This window comes from Mastomys coucha, unplaced genomic scaffold (assembly GCF_008632895.1).
Source record: "Mastomys coucha isolate ucsf_1 unplaced genomic scaffold, UCSF_Mcou_1 pScaffold1, whole genome shotgun sequence".
Classification (NCBI taxonomy): domain Eukaryota; kingdom Metazoa; phylum Chordata; class Mammalia; order Rodentia; family Muridae; genus Mastomys; species Mastomys coucha.
The window spans coordinates 1,098,877-1,119,989 of NW_022196891.1; the positions used below are offsets into that span (position 1 = coordinate 1,098,877).

A 21,113-nucleotide genomic window follows, 5' to 3' on the forward strand; every position below is an offset into this window, starting at 1 on the left:
TGTGTTTTAGGCTTTACTTTCATTGTCAATACAATCAAAATATATAAAAATGTTACCAGACTCTTGTTCTTCAACACTTTTCACAGGTATTTAAAGTTCAAGGAGAAAATTTTCCATTCTTAATACTTATTAATTTTCTCCTTTGAAGTAAATTACACACAATGACTAATGCTGTACATTGCAACAAAGATATACCCTCCTCTCTATTTACGTCTGCAATTTAAAGACAAAAGAAAATGTATTTTGAATGACCAAGGCTATTTAAGTAACTGAGCATTTGTAGTTATTAGAGGCATAATAGACAGAAGTTGGGACCACAGATGGCAGGGGACCCTTAGTGTTTAAGATAGGCAAGTAGAAACACATGTATTCATCAGAGAGCATACTCCCACAATCTTAGTATTGGCATAGAATATGGATCGATGTTGTTTCTGCTTGAATTGAAAATGGACTATCTTTAAGTGTCAGTGTTAAGTATAATTGTTCTGGGAATAAAAAGCACTGTTATAGAGAAAGCATAATGAAGTAAGATAAGGTCATGCAGTCTTGTGGAGAGAAATACTCAATTTCTCTTAGATATTCATCTTGTCTCTTTGTTTAAGAAGGATGACAGTATCTTTGCTAACCTTTAGGGTTTTTATTCACCATGAATCAAAATGTATCACAAAGGCAGAACACTTGCTAGATGTTACAAAATGTAAATGGTTCAAAATATAGAACTATCTAATTCTCAGCAGAAAAAAAAATCTATTTCACGAAATGCACTTTCTATAGCAATTAAAAATAGAAAGTCACATTGCCACATTAAGTTATGGCAACAACCCATTTTAAAGAGAAATTTAGTCTTTTCACATTTAATTGCTATTCATGGCTTGCTGAGTAGTTTTCCAGAATAATCCACCATCTCTTGCTAACAGAGATGGTCTAGTTGAGAACATTCCTAATTACACAAGGACTGACAATTTTAGAACCCTGGGAACACTCTACTTAAAGCATTACTCAAGTACAACACAAAATAAAATTGCCCAACTCACTTCAAAGGATGTCTTAGCATTTAAGAAATCATAAATCAGAGAGCATTTGGTTTCAAGGTATATCAATGCTTGGTAAAAGAGTAAAGAAGCCACAAGTCTTGACTGCTTTTTAAAACAAATAAAGCTTCTTTAAAACCATTCACTTATAGAACATAAGCACCGGTTCCCTGCAACTGTACCAGTGCCAAAAATGTACACATGGGAGTGGCAAGAAGGCTCAGTGGGTAACGGTGCTTGCTTCCAAGCCTGATGCTCTAAGTTTGATCCCTGGTTCCACAAGGTTGAAAGTGAGACTGGACTTCAGCAACTTATTTGATGTTCATGTGTGTCTACCATGTAATAAAACATACTTGGAATTCCTGAAATGATGTTTTGGGGGATTTTTGGTTTTGTTTGGTTTGGATTCGTTTGCAATTTTTAGGATAGTTTGGCAATCTGAGTTTAAAGCATATTCTGGTGAATGTAGTTGTCTCTTAAGAAAAAAGAGACATCTCTTATAAAAGAGATTATAGTTTTAGTTCCTAGCTTCTTTTATAGCTTCTAACTAGAATTTTACTTGTAGTTTAATCTTAATAAATATATGATGGTTTATTTTTTTAATTTTAACAAAGTTTTTATCTTTTGTACTGTGTCAGGATATTATTCAAGTGCAGTACTACTAGGCTATACCCTTAGTCCTTAATTTTTTAGGAAACTTAAAGAGCTAAATTATATTTAAGGTATACAGCAAGATATTATAAAAAGTAGCATCCTTACTTTAGAGAAACAGATGGGCATCCCCATCATCTCACACAGTTGTCCATCTTTCTATGAAAAATCAGCCACCATCTACTCATTGGGTAAAGGCATGCTACACCGTGATGCTCTAAAAGTTGGGGACTACTGTCCCCAACACTGAACTCATTTAGCTTCCACATTTCTATCCTTCTCTCTACATCTAGGCATCACTCTCAGCCTTGACCCTAATGAATGATGCTTTTCTTTTTCATTCTACATCTCTCTCCTTCCCCATTTTTACAATTATATAAGTGAGGTCATATATAAGTATTATTCTTTCTCTGCATAGTGTATTCACTCTGCTGAATGTTCTTCAAGTGCATGCATTATATAGTTGAGTAATTCACCTCCGTATACATGTGCCAGTTTACCCAGTCACCTGTAGCTGTACCTGGGCTGCTTTTTGACATTGATTGCTGTGACTGGAGCTTCAGTAAACATGAATGTGAAAGTGCCATTACATGGTGATGACCTCGGTTCTCTTGGTATTCTCTTGGAAGAAAGACTCAGGGATATGTGGTGGCCCATTTGGCTTCTTTAGTAAGTTCCATGATGTTTTGCATGATGGCTATTTTACTCTACATTTCTTCCAGTAATGTACAAGGATTCCTACTTATCCACACCCTCATGAACATTTATTACTTCTTGTAATTTTCAGAAATCTATAGTAGAAGATCTGAAGTGATATAATGGTTTTGATAGTCATTTATCTGATGAGTAGAGATGTTGAACACCTTTTCACTATTTGATGTACTTGTTGGCTTTTTTTTTCCTCTTTAGAAAGATGTCTCTTCAAATCCTCTGCGTGTTTGTTTAATTTCAGTTATATGATTTCATGTTAGGGTTGCTTGAGTTCTTCAATATTCTTGGACACTAACCCCTGGTCTGACATGTGGTTTTCAAATCATATTTCCCACCCTGTCATCTGCCCTTTCATTCCAGTGATTGTTTCTTTTATGTGAAGACTTTTAGTTTTGATGATTTTCTATAATGAAAGTAAGATTTAATCAATGGTATGTTCAAGTTAGATGTATTCACTCTACTTAAACCTGAATTCCCTAATGGTCTTGGTTATATTTTTAAACAAGCAAGATGTTCCCAATTGTAGTAATTATTGCTAATGTTATATAATAGACATGGAGTAGACAGGAGAGTAGGAAATCTTCAAGTTAAATACTTTTATATATATTTTTAAATTTTAGCTCAGATACCGTATGTGCTTATAGTCACATAAGCTACCTGAAACATGCAGTATCTCTCTGTAATAAATGAGATACTATCTTTTGATGGTTTTTCAGTTGTCAGGCACCTATATTTTAAGTACTGAGCCCTAATCAGACCAATTATTACTAAATTTCTACATGATCTTCTTGAATCACCTAATTATGGGGTAATTAATAAAAGGAGTACCTTTTCCATGACAAGGGCTATATCTGATATTCACACAAGTTTTTCTGACACATAGCCAAATGTCAGGCTCAACTATGAACATGCAGCCCTGCTTACAACATCTAGAGGCACCAGAAAAACTCAAGGCTTTAGACTTAGGTATACTCACATGATAAATCTGTGACCAATACCCTTCTATACACCTTCTCTAGCACTATCTTGCAGTAAAATAAGCTGCCTTATCCTTCCAAACTAAGGTAGAAAATTAGATGCTTCTGAGGATCTAAAATGTCTGTAAGTAAATTATATCCTATGTTTTCCAGAAAATATACATAGTATAATATATTGGCACAACTTGGATTCAGAAGTCATGAGAAAGTCTAGGTAGAATTAGCATGAAGATTCGGTTACCTCTTGTTTCCAGAGACGGTTGTTTACTAGGTTGTGGTCAAAGTTGCACAGAAAAATGTGAAGTACAGCCTCCTGACCCTCTGCTTAACATCTCAGGGAAATCAAATTATGATTTCCATTTTCTACCAATAATTTAAAAGATAGCTTAGTAAATAGACTTATAATTTATTGAGTAGAGATTTTTTAAGTATACCTAAGTCTAAATGTATTAGATAAATTTATTTTAAAATATGTGAATAAAACTAGTAATATAGTTCCCTAAAAGGACAGTGTATTTTATTTCATATCCATGATTATTTCATTTGATGAAATCAATGTTTATTAAATATTTGTCAGATATAAATAAAAAGTCAAGCTGGGCAGTGGTGGCACATGCCTTTAATCCCAGCACTTGGGAGGCAGAGGCAGGTGAATTTCTGAGTTCAAGGCCAGCCTGGTCTACAGAGTGAGTTCCAAGACAGCCAGGGCTATACAGAGAAACCCTGTCTCAAAAAAAAAAAAATAAATAAACAAAAAACAAACAAATAAATAAACCAAACTTTATGTATTAAAAATGGTTGATTTGGTTATCATAATTTATTTATAAGCCAACAGATATGATTTTATTCAATAATTTTCTGATAAATTGGTTAAATGAATTTCACTTAAAAGAAACTTTATTTTGATTTGTAAAGGTTTTTTATTTATTTAAAATTTCTCATATAATATCTTTTGATCATGTTTTCTACTCCCCCAGGTCCTCTCATCTCCTCCTTATTTCCCTACCCACTCAACTTTATGTTCAGCCTTTCTCAAAATCAAAACAAAAGAGAAAATCAAAATTAAACAAGCAACAACAAAATGAGTAAGACAAAAAATAAAGACCAAATGAAACTGAATGAAACAAAAATTCCACAAAATGCTGTGGCACTTGTTTGTGTTGCTCAACTTCTGTATATGGAGCCTACCTCAGAATGGGTAGACATACCCTGTGACATTTCATTACAGAAAACTGATTTTCCCTTTCCTAGCAGGCTTCAATTTCTCATAGCTTCTTGGTTAAGGCTGGGACTTCATTGTCTCCATTTCCACTCTTCAGTGCTGGAATTTTGTCTGGCTTCACCCTGTGCAGGTCTTGGGCAGACAGCCACAGTCTCTGTGAGTTTATATGTGTATCAGTCCTACTGTGCCTGAAAGAAAACATTGTCATCTATCACCCTGGCTCACATAATCATTCTGCATCTTCTTCAGTATAGAGCCCTGAGGTTCAAAGGGAGGGCTTGGATGAAGACATATGCTTAGAACTAAATGAGTATCTGTGTTAATTACCACTGCAAGGAGAAGCTTGGTGAATGATAAGCGATATACTTATTTATGCGTATAACATTATGTCACTAGGGGTCATTTTACTGCTATGTTTCTTTAGCAGAATATTAGTAATAACAGCTTTGCCTCTAGGCCTTTGTACTATCTAATTTTAGGTTACTGGGCATCTTAACAGTGTCGAGTATGGGTTTCATCTCATGTGGTAGGTCTTAAGCCTAGGCTACTGTAAAATGATTGTTTACTTTCATCATACTTCTGCAACTATTACACCAGTGTATCTCACAGGAAGGTCACTGTGTAGGTCACAGGGTTTGTAGCTAGGAGATATTGATACTGTAAAGGAACTTCCAGTACCATGAATCCTGGCTAGGAGGCTGACCAGCTCAACTTCTATAATTCTATTAAGATCAGTGAAGATGCTTTGTTACTTAAATTTGGAAGATTATTGTCAGTCTGTTATTATTATAAAAAGATATGTGATTACTAGTCCTTGTATCTAAGGAAATTTTGGTCATGAAACTTTCTCTTCACAATTCTGTTTAAGACCTATGGAAAGACCAAGTAAAACTGATAGATGTGAAAAAAATTTCTGTGTTCATTCCATGAACAAACTTAAACATTCTCTTATATTTTTGCCATTTTATATATTGGATCAGAGCACTGCAGGTTGGGTAACTAATAGACAATAGGAATTTAGTCTCCACAGACTTAAAAACTAGAACTCTGACATCAGGACGCCGGCATGTTAGATTCTGCTGAGGATTTGCAGACCACTGTCTTCTTCTTGTATTCCTCCACTATTAAAAGAAGCACTTTCCAGAGATTCTTATATAGAAGAATTAATACCATGCAAAAGAATCCCTCCTTTGTGATATAGTTACCACCCAAGACCTTTACTCTGAATACATCACACAGAGGAAGATGAAATTTCAGCTTGGGAATTCTAAGCTTCATAAACATTTGGCCCATTGTCTTAACCCATCAGATTCTAATGAAATATACAATATCATTTCTGAGCTTTTTGCGAACACCTTGAGTTGATAAACTGGAGGCTTTACTTGGTGTACAAATTTCCAAAATCATCATCATTACATCATTAAAAGTAAGTTAATGGTCTGAGTCGTGTAGACTTTAGGGATAACTGAATAAGAATGAATGTCTTTGGATAAAATTTCTAAAAATTAGCAAGATTTCTCAAGAATACTCATAACTAAATATTAAGTAACATTATTTTGTTGTCATATTTATCAAATTCTGTGTGAAACAACTTATATCTGGTGACCAAGTATATCTCTGTTGACATTTCAGTTTGAAGTGTCTCAGTTGCATTACCTATAACTTAGCCTGCACACTCAACTACAGGATATTGGAAACATTTATTTCAGTCTAAAAATATGAGTCATACTCATTTCTGGAAATAAAAACCTTGAGTAGTCATTTGAAAATTAATCCATTTGGCAATTCAGCATCATCTTGGTGGACTATTTCAGGAAGCAAGGTATAGAGGACATTATGTCATTTCTGGAGCTGGCTGACATTGGACAACCAAATTGAACAATGTTGTTTCTTTAAACACACAAAAAAATGTAACATGGAAGTGCTATGTACTTCTTTGGTAGTTCTAAATATTAGCTCATGTCAAACTAAAATGTATGACGCCAAGCAAGAAAGAAAATACAACAATAACAATCATCATCTAATTAGTCCATTACTTCTGGTCCAAATGATGAGTTGAGAGTCTTCTGTAATTATCTCAGTAGTCTTCTGTTCATGACACTATCATACTACACATGCTGAAACAAAGGCACAAGAGAGGGTTCAATGTAGGCATGTTTCCAACTCAAAACCCAAGGCCCAATGTCATCAAACTACTCATTTGCACTGCCTCCTTCTAGCAATGGTTCTCAAAGCCCCATTGCTGCTGATGTCTCACCCCAGTAATTTTATCATAGAGTACCTCTGTACTAGAGAGCATGTAACAGCATCCCTATCTATTTGCTAATAATACCATACCACTTGGGGCAATCAAAATTACCTGCGATCATTGCCAAATGTTCCTAATGGTTCAAAACAACACTGGTTAAGAGATATTCCTTGCTTGCATATTAAATATATGAAGTTTTCAATTTGAGGTGGAGGTATCTAATTTGTAAATCCTAAGTATTTTTGTAGCTATACTAAACACATTTTATATTTGTAAAAATAATTAGACGATTCCTTGGAGGAAAATGATTGTCAACCTGTCTTCATTAATACCAAGTCTCTTCCAAATAAGCTCATAGAATCTCAAATTGACTAGGAGATTTCTGAGACTGCCATGGTCTACTAACAATGACAGGAAAATGGCTGAAAAATATTGAATCACAGTTTTCTCCAAACCAATTAATAGATGATCTAATAGAAATTTATAGGAGAACAACTTTGTAATTCCTGAGGGCAATATCTGGCTAAATGCTGAACAACTTTTTTTCCATGATAGTAATGAAACCCAGGACCCTGTTAATGCTACTGACATTCTACCTCGGGATTCCAGACCTGCCTCTTTTTTTTTTTTTTTTTTTTTTTTTTTTTTGAACCAGAGTCTCAGTATGTTATATGTTAGCCTAGGTTATCCAGAAAGTCACAATCCTCCTGCCTCTGCCTCACAAATGCTATTCAGTAAATTATTTGTTTTTGGAGTTTAATACTGAGGAGAAAACCAAGGATCCTATGTGCCATCTCTCCCACAGCCGCAAGGTGGGATAGAACCCAGAATCTTCCTAGGTAGGCACCATCATTGAACTATACCACCAGTCTTTAGGAGTACATAGTTCTTCAATAAGTCAATGAAATCTTGGTACAGTGTTTCGATGCCCTTTTGTAGGCTCTTGTCAGAACTTGTCATGTATTGCATTTTACTTTAATTGGTGTCTGTTTTTCTTTTTCCTTTTTTTAAAATTTATTTTTTATTAGATATTTTCTTTATTTACATTTCTAATGATATCCCCTTTCCCGGATTTCCCTCCCCCCCCAAAAAAAAAAGCCTATTCCCTCCCCCCTCCCCCGGCTCACCAACCCACCCTCTCCCTCTTCCTGGCCCTGGTATTCCCCTACACTGGAGCATAGAACCTTCACCGGGCCAAAGACTTCTCCTCCCATTGATTACCGACTAGGCCATCCTCTGCTACATATGCAGCTGGGACATGAGTCCCCACCATGTGTAATCTTTGGTTGGTCCTTTAGTCCCTGGGAACTCTGAGGGTACTAGTTAGTTCATATTCTTCTTCCTCCTAAGGTGCTGCAAGCCCCGTCAGCTCCTGGGTCCTTTCTCTATATCCTTCATTGGGGACCCTGTGCTCAGTCCAATGGATGGCTGTGAGCCTCTACTTCTGTATTAGTTGGGCACTGGCAGAGCTTCTCAGGAGACAGCTATATCAGGCTCTTGTCAGCCAGCACTTGCTGGCATCCACAATAGTGTCTGGGTTTGATGATTGAATATGGGAAGGATTTCCAGGTAGGGGGCAGTCTCTGGATTGTGCTTCCTTCAGTCTCTGCTCCATACTTTGTCTCTGCAACTCCTTCCATGGGCATTTTGTTCCCCCTTCTAAAAAGGATAGAAGTATCTACACTTTGGTCTTCCTTCTTATTGAGTTTCTTGTGGTTTGTGGACTTTATCTTGGGTATTCCAAGCTTCTGGGATAATATCCATGTATCAGTGAGTGCATACCATTCTTTTGTGATTGGGTTACCTCACTCAGGATGATATTCTCTAGATCCACCCATTTCCCTAAGAATTTCATAAATTCAATTTTTTAATAGCTGAGTAGTACTCCATTGTGTAAATGTACCACATTTTCCATATCCATTCCTCTGTTGAAGGTCATCTGGATTGTTTCCAGTTTCTGGCTATTATAAATATCCTGCTATGAACATAGTGGAGCATGTGTTCTTATTACATGGTGCAGCATCTTCTGGGTATATGCTCAGGAGTGGTATAGCTGGTGTCATATTTGTGCACATTATTGTATTACAATCATCATTACAATTTCTTTGAAACCAGAATGCTAATATGCTAGATAAAGATGTAGGATTATAGAGGCATGTGCTACACTTAAGAAGATCCTGCCAATGAGGAAAACAAACTGCAACCACATGGAAATTGAAGGACATATAAATCCCACACAGCTGCAGAGGAAATTTTCATACTCAAGCCACAAGATACCTGCTAATTTCGTATTTCCAAAGATGAGCTACCCTGTTCTTGTTTGGACAAGGTGTGCTTGCTATGAGCTGTTCCACTCTTCACATTCTTCTTGAGTCATGGTTATGGAAATGACCACTGAGAAGGGCCCTATAACATGTTGTTCAGATGAGAAATGGTTGAAGGTCTTCAAATGGAAAACCTGACATACAGCACACTGCAAAGGACCAAAATATGCATCTTCAAGTATCAGGGATCTACTCATTAAAAAACAAACCCCATTTATTCTGTATTCCCTTGTAGGTCTAAACCAGGGTCACTGAACAAAAAAATTCTTGGAAGCATATTTTATTTCAGCACAATGATGAACTTGCTAAAGATGAATGGTTCTGAGTTAGAGAGTAGAGAGGTGGCAGCAGCAGTAGCAACAGACTCTGAGGGTACAAACACCGGGAAGGGGATGGGCCAGAAATTTCCAAATCACTTTCTAGCACCAAATGTGTTTGAATATTTTTTACCTTAGATGTTATTGATGACCTTGTAATCTACTTTTAAAATTTTGTTGAGAAAAACACTATCTATTACTTTCTTCAGCTACACATTCAATTATTGGGAATAAGTGTAATAGTGTAAGCAGGAAGGAGAGCCTTACCAGGTGCTACCTAGAATAAGGATCTCTCAGCAATGTCAACCACTATAAAAGCACTTCATCAGCTAGATCTCATGAAGGTTTGGAGACACAGCTCAGTGGGTAAGGAACTGACAGGCATAGCCTTAGTTTAACCCCCAGTACTCACATAAAGTCAGATGTAGTTGTGAGCATCTGCAATCCCAGAACAATAATGGAAAGATTGTAGGCAGAGACAGAGTCCCTACAAATTTCCAGATAAGCTAGCTCAACATAGTTCATAGAGTCACAGAAGACCCTTTTTGAAATAAAACAGAAAGCAACACATTGTTCTCTGTCCTCCACATTTACTTCATCATTGTGCTGAGATAAAATATGCTTCCAAGCATTTTCTGTTCAGTGACTCTAGTTCAGGCCTGCAAGCGAACACAGAATAAATGGATTTTCATTTTTCAATGAATAGGTCCCTGATACTTGAAGATGCCTACTTTTGAACCTTTAGTCAGGTGTATGTCAGGTTTTCCATTTGACCACTTACAACCATTTCTCATCTTAAAAACATGTATGCCATGTGCATACATGCATCTGTCTTTACACAAACATACATAACTCATGCATACACTTATGGAAAAAGAGAACAAGTCAATCACAGAGAAGTTAAGTCACTTTCTCGAGAGCTCACAACTAATGACTCTAACCTTATTAATTGAACCTGATTCTGCCTGAAACTAAAGTCACTTGTCAACTACTACAGTATACTATCTCATCTGTTCAGCAGAGATGCATGATCTTATTTGAAATGTTGGCAATTTCTAGAGTTTGAGACATATGGCTACTTATGCAAATACTCAAACATCTTCCAAAGCCTAAAATACATCATTTCAAAAATTATTTGCTATTTTCTATTACAAATGATGTTGCTCCAGTTAAACAGTTCAATCTGCCTGAAATTAATGTTAAGTAAATGAGCAAAAATAAGGTTTTTGAAGCTGGCCAGTGGTGGTGCACACCTTTAATCCCAGTGCTTAGGAGGCAGAGGCAGGTGGACTTCTGAGCTGGAGGCCAGCCTGGCTTACAAAGTGAGTTCCAGGACAGCCAGGGCTACACAGAGAAACCCTGTCTCGGAAACAAACAAACAAACAAACAAACAAAACAAAATAAAAACAAAAAAGGAATTTTGGTGCTTATTTAAATGTCTGTAAAGGAAAAGGAATGGCATTTTGATGCAGTTCTGAAAACCTGGAGTAGAAAAGGTCTCCAAGCTGCAAAGCATATGAAACAAGATTAACTACTTTCATTAGTACAGACCCAGGAAATCCTGGCAGTCATCCTGTTGGTGTGTACTATGTCATTATATATCTTTCTGTCTTTTGATCATGACTGTCATATTGGGTTATTTTCTATTTGATGATTGTCTTATTGCATATTTCAAAAGGTAAACATTTTAACAGCAATTGCTTCGCAGGTTTGGGAGATAGCACAGTCAGTAAAGTACTTGCTATGTCACTATGAGGACCTGAGGTCAACCATATAAAAAGCCAACAAAGTGGCCTTCCCCTGGAATCCTAGCACTTTGGCTCTGAGACATGAGGATTTTTGGGCCAGCTATTCTAACCAATCAGTAAACTTCAGACTCATGTAGTCAAGGTTTTGAAAATTTGGTTTCAAAAGAAAGAAACAAAAACTCAGAAATATAAGAATGCATTTTTGTTTTAATTCCAGGTATAGGGATGTGGGGTTACTTTGGACTGTCTTTAGCAGCTGACCATGATTTGCCTTGTGCTCTAGCAGAGACGTAGTTATGCAATTGTGAGACATCTGGAATTCTTCAAATGCTTCAGAGCATAAATAAATGTTAGTGTCCAGAGAGGCAGGGTTGGTGGTTGGTTGTTGCTTTATTTTGGCAGGGTGGTGGTGGGAGGTAGGAAGCTGCGGTTTGTTAGTAGTCATGATCAAAGAAGAAAGAAATTAGATTCAAGGATCTGTCTGTCTGTCTGTCTGTCTGTTTGTCTCTCCTATGTAACGATAGGGGTCAAACCTGAGGCAGGGTATGCAAATACCAGCTACAAGCAAATAAGAAACAAGAACAAAGAAATTAGATTCATAGATATCCATCTCTCTTTTTCCTCTCTATCCTTTTCTCTCCTCCCAGTGAAAAGGGGTGAAACTGGGGTAGAGGGTAGAGTAGGAAAAAGAATAACCCACAAAGTAGCAAAGACCTGCTATGGAACCCTATCTCAAAAAATAAGATGAAGAGCATTAGTGGAGGATACCAACATGAAGTCCACCTGCGTATGCACCCACACCTACACACAGGAACATGTACACACAAATACATAGACAATTGTTGTTTCTGTCTTTATTATTTCTACTCTAAAATAAATAAATAAATAGAAATCTCCTGATGTAAATGCTTCAATTTATTCTCCCTGCAAGCTCAGGATCTGGCTACCTTGGAGCTAGTGTAGGGTTAAAGATAGCTTCTACTTTGAAGATGCAATCTAGTGACTTCTTCAGCAACACTGTTTCCTACACACCATTCCAGGTGATAATCTGCAAAAGACTTAAAATACAGTTTGGCATTTGCCTTCTAAAGCTACTGCTCCTTTGGTACTTACATGCTTATGAATGTTTATGAAAGTTTGTAATTCTATTTTTATCACTCTTGCAAAGAATCTGTGCACTTGCAAGCAGGGCTGTGGTGTTTATCATACAACTCAAAATGGAATCCTATTCAACTCTCTGTGGGGTGATTGTTTTGCTAAAAGTCAGGAGGCTTTGCAGTGTCTGGGGTTTGGGAAGCTGCAGGGAAGCCCATTTCTTTATCTGCCTATAACCAGGGTCATCTCTGTTAATGGGATGGCTTGGTGCTAGATGCTCTTAACAGCCTGCCCCAGCACAAGTCAGAAATCACTGATGTGGTGAGCCTCTTACCTTTGCAGATGCTCATCAGGGTACAATTTCCCAAAGTCGAGTGTGGCTCGAAGAACTTTTCTGTGACTCTGTGTAAATGAGTGGCGATTAGAAAGCTGATGTTTTATGCACAACTCTCCCTTTGGGTTTTAGGTTATTGCATGCGGGAAACCTTTATAAAAAGATTGTTCTCAATATACTTCATGATGGTGGGTATTATAAATCAGAACCAGACATCTCCATAATAAAGCACAGGAAATATCTCTACAGCTATAAAATTTACAGAACATGGCAAATGAGCCCAGAAAAGCAACCCTTGAATCTTATACAGTCTCCTCTGAATGGAGGTTTGATTGCCTATTTGGGGGATTTGGGCAGAATAGAATAGGATTAACAAGAGAAGAAAATAAAGATATTTTCCTCTCTAGATTCACCAAACCTAACACCAAAGAGATTATGAGGATGTAAAAAAATGTATAGACACATACTATTGTTCAACTTGTGTTCCAAATTTCTTGCTTTGGTGCAACTCATGACCATCTCTACCCTCACTCAGAATTCTGAAACATGGAGGTGATCTTAAACAATAACTCTCTGGAAATGCCACTGGTTGTCCTATGTATTCAAATATCATTGGCTAAGCTCTTTTAATAACTCGAGAAGGAACAAGAAATATATATAAATGAAAAAGAATGACCACTATGTGATTATATATGTAAAAACAGGGAATTATGCCATTGCTACAGGTTGTTTTGTATTGTATTAGACACCTTTAAAGTAAAAGGATCTCTGCCTTCCCTTCTCCAACCTCCACTCACTATTAATGCCCTACAGAGGACCCCCAAGGTAACTCTCAAATATCTCTCACATTAAGTACTCAGCAGAAGAACTTAAGCCTAAGTGAAGGGATCAAAAATAAGTCATACTTATTGAAAAGTCATAGCCATGTTGAACAATAAACAGTTTGTGGAAAGAACTCAGAAAAAAAATTGTTGTTGAAAAAAATTGAAAAGTGTAGCTCTTGACATGTGTTCTTTATTTATGAGTGTAAGTAAAGGTTTTCAAGGAACACAAAAGTACTTAAAATAAAATGTATTTTTCTCTTTGAATCTACCAAAAAGGGGAAATCTAGGTAGCTCTGAGGTTAATTGCATAGTTTGATTCAATAATCATTATCTACACTAATTGAGAGAGCAGAAGAGTTCAGAAATAGTATGTGAAAATATAAATGATTCAAACAGATCTATAACTGATTAAGGAAGTGTTTTGGTGAATTGAGTGTACATCATTATGAGTTCCAGCAACTTTATTTTTCCTAGAGACAAAATAGTCTTACAATTCAGGTCCGAGTACCCAGGTTTGAACACTATCCTTTGAAAAGCAAATTATTCATTCTTTAAGAATTTCACACACATATAGAGTATATTTTGATCATACCTATGCCCCATTTCTCATTTCTTAGTCTTCCTGGACAGCTCCCCACAACAACAACTTTATATCTCTTTTTATTTTACTTCTTTACTTTCAACCCATGAAGAAGAGTGCTGCTCACATGCACGTGGTGTAGTGCCATGTACTGTAGCATGGGCAACATTCCAGAGGCTACAAGACAGAAGGAAACCAGCTCTCTTTCCTTAGCAGTCATCAATATAAATAAATAGTTCCTCATTTAGGAGCAGGGACTTGTGAACCCTTCTTCCCTGCTGTGGGAAAGTTGACTGCCTTGATCTTGTTTGTGCAGACAGCCATAGCAGCTGAATTCATGAGTGCACTGACCCTGTCATGTCCAGAAGACATTATTTTGCAGCAGCCTCTCCCATATTCTGGATCTTACAGTCTTTGTTCCCTCTGCATTGTTCTTTGGGCCTTGGGAAGGATATGATATAGATATCATATTTCAGTTTTTCTCTGAACTTTGATCAGTTATGGATCATTGTATTAAAATCTGTCACCAGTGGGGATAGGGAAAGGAACTTTCTCTGAGATGGTATGCTGCTTCAAATCATAGGTTCACATGTTTGGTAGGACCAAATTGGTAGAACTGGGAAGAAGTAGGAGGTATGACCTTGTTGGAGGTGTTGAGGATTCAGATGACTTCAACTATTTCCAAGATTCTTCTCTCCTCTCTCTGTATCTCTTTCTTTCTGTTTATCTCTCTGTTTGTCTCTGTCTGTCTCTCTGTCTCTCTCTGTATCTGTGTGTGTGTGTGTGTGTGTGTGTGTGTGTGTGTGTGTGTGTGTGTGTGTGTGCGTGTTGCATTAAACCAAGATGTAAGCTCTCAGCTTCTGTTCAAGTGCCAAACCATTTCGGCTTGTCTGCTGCCATTCTACCAACCATGATAGTCTAAGACTCTAACACTCTAAATCTGTAAACCTAACTAATCAATTTCTTTATAAATTGCCTTGGTTATGTTTTTTCATCATAGGAATAGAAAGTAAGTAAGGCAAAGAGTTGAGAGCTTCACTAATCTATGGGCATGTGGATAAATAGTCCTTGACCGGGTTTACACTACCAAATTTGAGTCCCCTTTTATAGATAAGTCCTTAGATTCATTCAGAAAATTATTAGTTTACACTATGGCCTTCATGCTCCTGAGCACCAATGGGCATATCATTGTTTACTGTCATAGTTTATGGCTACGTAAGATAGACTTTTCTCTTCCAGTAGCATGCATAGTACTAATAGGTAGGAAGCTAGATCTCCATTGAGCATGACCTACTCTCTATCATTCCATCCCCTTCCTGTCCTAAACTAACCTAAACCTATCAAAGGACTTCTGAGCTTACTTTTATCAACTGGATAAGAAAATTCAATGTTTTCCACTTAATTGTTGCTTCTGTTTTAGGTTCTTTTAGCAGGCCTTTGGTTATTTAAATGCATGGGTCTGAGAACTAGAAATAGGAGATCTTGAAATGATTAACCAAAGAACTTGCCCTAGCAAGAAATGCTGATGACATAACCCAAATCTGATTGTCTCCAAACTGTTTACCACTCTTATAACCACAAAACAACAACAAAAATCATCTTTTAAACATAAACATGTTTCTATTTCTAAAGCAAATTGGTTTTAATTGTTTCAAAAGGAATTTTACTCAAAGTGAATAGCTGTCAACAAAACTGTAGTTAAGAGTTGGAACTGTCAATAAACTTGGGAGAATAATTATTGAAACATACACATTTTATCTTATCTCTTTTTTATCTCTGCCTCACATGGCTTCTTCTAGAATCATCTAGAATTCTGGCCATTTAAGTTGAAAAGAAAAACTCCACATGTAGCTCTTTAGATGCTGAGAAGTTCACAAATAACACACCTATTTCCTTCCAGATAGTCGTAGCTAAGGTTTTGTAAAACTTGTGATGTATTTTTGACCAAAGACTATCCATTTTTTCTTCTCTAGGGATCCATGAAGATTTTAGAAATAGAGGCATCTCAAAAGTGTCTGGAACATTCTCTGTGTCACTTTTAGCTTCATTTGATTTTTTTCATATTTCTTGCATTCACTAGAACATTATTTGTACTGTGTATTTTCTTTGCTGCATAGGGCACTTTCTTTACTCTTACACTCTTAGGGACTGTTTCTTCCATGGGCTTTCTCATGATAGTCCCATTTCTTAAAAACAAACAAACAATACACATATCTACCACACTATCCCTGATTCATGTCCCAGAATATCTTCATTCAAACCATACATAGCTCTCTTAGGCCAGACCAAGGGTCAAACACAGTAGCCTCTGACATTAGGCTAAAGGCCAGATAAACTCTTTAACTGCCACATGTACATGGTAAAAGAAAACAGACAGAGAATAATCAAAGTACCATGTTTTGACCCATCTCACATGCTGGCATTTCAACCAGTACAGCTCCACTGGTGCTTGTGTTGCCTTTAAACTGAGTCAGTACTAAAGTGACACTAAATCCATGGAGTTTGGGTGATTCTACTGGTGTTTGCACAGCAGGAGAATAATCTGAGACTGGCTGGCTGGCTGGCTTACTGGGCCCCCATGCCATACTTTCTCTGTCTCTATCTGTCTCTGTCTCTGTCTTTGCCTGTCTTTGTCTCTCTGTCTGTCTCTATCTGTTTCTGTCTGTCTCTGTCTCTGTCTCTGTGTCTCTGACTCTCTCTCACTCTCTCTCTCTCTCTCTCTCTCTCTCTCTCTCTCTCTCTCTCTCTCTCTCCCTCCCTCCCTCTCTCTTGGCCTAGAGGTCACAGGACAACTCATAGATCTGGGCAGTTCTGGGAGTCTAACTCATGTTGTCAACTTGGCAGCAAGTACCTTTAGTTACTTACCATCTCTTTGGCCCAATGCCCAGCCTTTTCAAGTAGGTTCTAGGGACCAAAGTCAGGTTATTATGCAGTCAGATTACCAGCTGTCTCTCCAGCTCAACTTCACATACTACAGTGTCCCTTCTCTGCCTCCTCACTTCTTCACTGAGATGACTATGACTCTTGATGGCCATTAAATTTTCATGTTGCTTAGTAACATCTATTGTTGTCTAACTAGCAATATACAAAGAATCTGTTCTTCCCATTTTATTGTTTCATGTTGTAACATCATCTTTTCTGTATAAACTTCTATCATAAAGGTATTGTTGGCCCTCTGGCCTCCATTTCACCCTAGTAGCACATGTAGCTTTCCAATGAGGTTCTACTGGGGACTTGGGTTCTTGCATTGATGTGTCATAGTAGCCATGAAGATTAAGGTGAATCAAGTATGATTCCATCCTCACTCTAAAGGAACCATAATGGATTAAATACCAGAAACAAAAGGAGACCTTTATTATAAACAGAGTTGAAGTGTGACATTCCGTGTTAAAACACTAAAATTTAGAAGATGAACCCAACAGCAAGTAACTTCTTGTTCACTTATCCACAATGGAATACAAGTTCTGCCTAAGTGCTTGCTTGTCTTCCTAGTAGAAACTCCAGAATTCAGGCTGCTTCTACCTTGTGGCTCCAGCTCTCCTAGTTAAAAGAAAACAAAAATCCTCCCTTTCCTCAAAGACAGGGAGGAATTGTAGCAGTAGTTTAACTACACCACTTTGTGCTCCCATCTGGTTGTACACTTCCAGCCACATACCCAGGAACCCTCTGGATCCTCCAATGGTAGACACACACACACACACACACACACACACACACACACACATTAGCTTATTTTTGAAATGCCTTAGCTAGCTCAAAGACTGAGCAGTTCTAAGCCTCTGCCCAGCTATCACAGATTTCCCTCCAGTACTCCTGACTCAACATCCTCTAAATCTATGATCTATCTTTGCTGCCTTGTTCCTTCTGGGCAACACCCCTAGTCTTTGCTGTCCAAGATGCTCTGGGCAGCTCTTTTGGGGGCAGCATTCTTTCTCACCTACATTTCAGATGATTTTCCTTCTGCAGCTTTAAATTTGATCAGTTTCCCTCCGAAACATGGTGATTCCTCTCTCCTCCTCTCTCCTGTGCCCTAGCCCCTGGAAGCTGGGAAATATGTTCTTCCTAAATGCCAAGAAACAGGAGGTAGACAAATATCTTTCAGGCTCTCACACAGGTCATCAATTAGCAATTTACATCAATACACTGAATAATAATTACCCAGGTGCTATTTAACGCCTATAATAGAAAGAAGTTACCTTTGGCTCAGATAGGACTACTCTAAGACTTAGCCATGACCCAAAACAATCTTTTCCCTCTTACCCCTGCAAACATAACCTTATTTGGTTTAAAGAATTTCTAGGATTCTCACAGCTGAGACCACATGAAAGACTAGAGTGGCTACCCAGAGTTTGGCCCAGTATAAAGGTGCTAAGGAATACAAAACTGTTCCCTAATAATATCCACTAATAAAGGACTAGCTCCTTCCCTGTTCTCTGGGCTCATTCATTCCCTTTGGCAGAGGAAATCCTCCACACATAGTCAATTATCAATTTAAATAAATTATCTTTGCTTTGTGGCACTGGGCACAAGAGGAGACAAAACACTAAATAAAATCTGGATTATAGCTTAACAACAAAAAAAAAAATGAAATGTAAACTAATTTAGAAAAGATGGAAGACACAAAGTTACAGACTTCTATACTAGCTATGGGCACTTTCTCTGGATCCAGGCACAGATGGTTACTACTTCCCATAAAACATGTTAAGTACCACTACTGTCAGGAGTCACCACATTTGATATAGATGTCACTCCATCCATATGAGCTTCTGGTTAGCTGAAAACCTCTGGCCCTGTTCTTATACTCCTGGAGAGATTACATCATCTCTTAGAGCAAGTTCAGGCATTTGAAAAGTAAGATTAACAATGCTAGCACTAAAGGAATGACACTTTATCATCTATAGAAACACATAGAACATGTACACAATAAGTGTTGGTTACAAATATTATTAGAAAATAATATTTTGACCCTATAGTACATCCACCTCCCCCCTCAAAGAAATAACTGAGAAAAATCAACCTTATAAAAAGCCATCTTTTTAGGTAGCATATGAAGTAGAGAAAACAGCACATTTAGAATACATGAGTCTTTGTGCAAGCCATGTGACTCTGGACAAGTGTCTTGAACTCTTGCTTTAATACAGAATTACTTCTCATGTCATAGGACTGATGTCCAAGGATCATGTCATGAGATAACATGCAGAAGGCTCTAAGTGTGTAGATAGTTCATATGGGGTCATTATTGTCTCCCGTAAATGCATATGTACTTGAAATAGTGAGAAAACCCGTTTTATAAGACATATTTTAAGAAAATGATTGAGGGTTTCTAGGAGCCTCATAATATAAGAGTGGTTTTGATCTTTGATTTTCATTGCTTCCCACCTTCCTTGGAGAAAAGATTCTTCACAAGAACTCTATTCAAATGATAATCACTATGCAAAATCTCAATATCTGTTCATTCAGGAACTTACAGTACACATCTTAATAAACCATAATGAACCAAAGACATGAAGAACAGGATAAACAGGCCTCTTTTTCCAGCTGTCATGTCAGTTTGTGACAGTAACTGGTATTTCATTGTAAAAGATGCTAATTTCAATCTGAACAGCACCGGTGTTGAGAGGAGCATAAAAAGAATTCTTGATTATCTATTTCAGTAACTGTGGTCTCTAGGGATATGCTCAGAAACTTCAGATCACATATGGTAAGAGTCCTGTGATAAAATATGCATCAATGGAGCCTCGTGATTTAGGATAATAAAGAAACAGAAAGTTTTAGCCTTTATTATAGCTATTTGTGTCACTACTTTTCCCTTTTTACTATTTCTGGAGGTTTTATAAATGGCATTTGTTCTACCCATTATAAAGTTCTGTACCTGGACCACCAGCACATTTCTGCAACCATTTTGTTGAGTTCCTGAAGGCTTATCATGAGAACATTTCAGCAATAATAATTTTTCTGATGGAAATTTAAGATATAATAATTGCCTTAGATGGTGGAACTATGACTATATTACCTGCATGCCAGAGTTAAACAAACTCTAGTTGTTGTTTTGGTTTTTTTTTTTTCAGCTTAAATGTAATCATGTAGTAGTGTTAGTCGTAGGAGAGGAGAATATTAAATTCTCAGAACCATATAGTTTGCACTATTTGGGCATGAATAGAAAGCTAGGGGTGAAGAAAGGTTTGCAACTCTGTTCACTGAAATGAGTTATTTGCTATTTTACAGTTCTATCTTTCCTGTCTTGTAGGTATATGTCAGGGAGTGTTAAGATAATTTTTCTTGTCTCAGATGCAAATAATAATAGGAGATAGTTGGGATGGGAGAGCATGTTTAACATCCTTCCTTGACAAAATAAAGTCTAACTCCATTTTGACAAACCATTAAAGTCTCAAAATATGAGACCATAAAATTTTGGTAACATGTAACATTAAAGAGTGTAGGAGACCAAAGACATTTAATGGCTTTACATGTTTTCCATTCCATCCTCAGAAGCTTCCAGCCTTATGAAGTTACTCTGAATCCAACTCTATTCCCTAACACAGAGTAGTTCTCATCACTTTCGTTCAAAGAACTCTTCATACACATGAAGAAAGCCAACCTGGCCTCCAGATGGCCTCCTCCCTCTACCTGTGCTTAGGGTCCATGATTCCTGGTGCACAGTTCCTATCCTGATAGTCACTGCCCCCTCCATTCATCTGTGTGATAAAAGCACAGATCTGTATTAACAGTTTCCAGCCTAGAACCACTCACTTCATTGTATAGAGAACGACACTGAGAAGTTTGTGTTTGGTTGGTTGAACTTTTTAGGTGATAGGTGAGAACATGATAAATACAATCCCCAATTTTAACCAAAACCTTTTTTTCTGCCATCATTGTTTTTCCACAGTGAGCAGCAGGGTATATGAGTATGTTTGTTCCTTGCACACAGATTGAACATTGTCCTTGGCTAAATATGCAAATTGTACATTAATAATAACCACTTGTGTGCTCGCTTCGGCAGCACATATACTAAAATTAGAACGATACAGAGAAGATTAGCATGGCCCCTGCG

General features: G+C 37.3%; 1 protein-coding gene and 1 pseudogene across 3 annotated transcripts in view; both read left to right on the forward strand.

The window, feature by feature from the left end:
• Cdh20 (cadherin 20) overlaps nt 1-21,113 on the forward strand; it is a 245,525-nt gene that overhangs the window by 3,879 nt on the left and 220,533 nt on the right. The window lies entirely within an intron of this gene.
• LOC116072038 lies at nt 21,047-21,113 on the forward strand (annotated as a pseudogene).